Below are 1,931 nucleotides of genomic sequence, written 5' to 3' on the forward strand. Positions count from 1 at the left end.
TTTTGAGATGAAACTTCTTGCAAGTGTTCCTCCATTTTCATACAATACATTTTCCAATTTGTAGGTCAGAATAATAATATTTAGGGCCTCTTTTAAAGCTTTCAACAAGTAAATTTCAAAATTTAAGCTATGATATCGGAAGCAGCGGTGATTATGAGCCCTAATGGCAGCAATGGGGGCGGGGGCGAGAACGCTTACCTCTTTCGATGATATTGAACCCTTCGAAATTTTTTTGCTCACTTTTCCCGAGAATAGACTTGGCCTTCGGGTGGCCGTGACGTCACTGCAATGCAGGTTCTCAATGAGGAAAATTTCAAAAATAAAAATAAAATTATAAAATAAAATTAATGCAATGCACATCAAGCCATCTTTTTATTTTATGAAAAATATATTCTGCTTGATAATTTGAATAAGAGTAATTACAAACATATCCTCAAGAAACTATAAAAACCCATAATTACAAAAATGAATTTTTTATTTTCAAACGCAGTGAATAAGACAATTAACAATAAATATAACATAATTTTTAAATGTCTATAACTCGGATTAATTTTTACTTTATTCCCTAAGCACTAGAAAATTGTGATGGAATTTACTTCACACGTAGAGGTTAAAAACTTTTCATCTTTTTACATTCTCATTTAGGGGTTAAATCTACTATGTCAAGTTTCTTTCTGGTAATGTTAACAACACTCTATTGAAGTAGACTGGGAAAATATGGCCACTCCCGTAAAACACGTTTTTTATTATTGCTTGCGATGAGCATGATAACTCCGGGAACGATTGTTTGCAATTCAAAATCCAAAAGTAGAAGTATTAGAGTTGCTACAGGTCTGATGGTTCCGGAAAATTAGGGAATTTCAGGGAAAACATGATAGAGTTCGGGCATTTTCGATAAAGTGAAATTATATGCATTATTGTGATTAAAAATTGCAACTATTTAGTTGCAAATTAATCTGTGTTTGTTAAGGATTCAAATTATTTAATTGAAAATCCTTTTTATTTCACTGAATTCAACTATTTTTTGTATAAAATTAAAATCCTTTTTGAATAAAATATCAAATATCACGTTTCTCGTTAAAAGATTATCTTCTGTGGTTAATAATTTCATTACATAGTTGAAAGTGAAACTACTTTGTTTAAAATTAATTTATTTGGTTGATGACTGATCACTTTAGCTGATAAACATTTTTTTCAAAATTTAATTACTTTATTGAAAATTAAGATTTCTAGTTGACTATTAATTGTTTTAAGTGGAAATTTATTTTTCAACCAGATAAATGATGAGTTGTTAAAAAAATGGAACTCTTGAATTTCCTACAAAACAAATAATTTTTTAACGAAAAGGATTACGCTTCTATCAAAGAATAAGGTAACTTTTGCACAAAAATTGGAATAATTCGAGTCAATTTTTAAATAAAATGAATAATTATTAAAAAATTATAATTATTACATGCATTCTTAACTGAAAAGATAAATTTTAAACCAAACATAAAATAGTTAAATTTTCAGTTAGTAAAATAAATTCTTAAAAAAAAATATAATAAAGAAATTTTCAGCAATATAGTTTAATTTTCTAGCAAAGAAATTAATTTGTAACCAAAAAGATCAATTTTCAACAATTGAGAGTACGCTTCTAATAAAAAAGACGAATTTTCACGTAAAGCAGATAGATTTTCAATTAAAAATAGAATAGTTAAATTTTCAATAAAAAAATGAATTTTTAATTAAATGAAATTAAATTTCCAACGAAATAGTATATATTTTAACAAACAAGATTAAATTTATATTTAAAAAGATCAATTTCCGACAAAAAATTGCAACAGTAACACTTTTAGTTAAAGAAATGAATTGTAAATTAGAAAAAACTGATTTTCAACCAAAAAGATGATTTTTACACAAGATACAGACATTTTCAATAAAGCATTGGA

Source organism: Belonocnema kinseyi, chromosome 1 (genome assembly GCF_010883055.1).
Source record: "Belonocnema kinseyi isolate 2016_QV_RU_SX_M_011 chromosome 1, B_treatae_v1, whole genome shotgun sequence".
In the NCBI taxonomy this organism is placed as follows: domain Eukaryota; kingdom Metazoa; phylum Arthropoda; class Insecta; order Hymenoptera; family Cynipidae; genus Belonocnema; species Belonocnema kinseyi.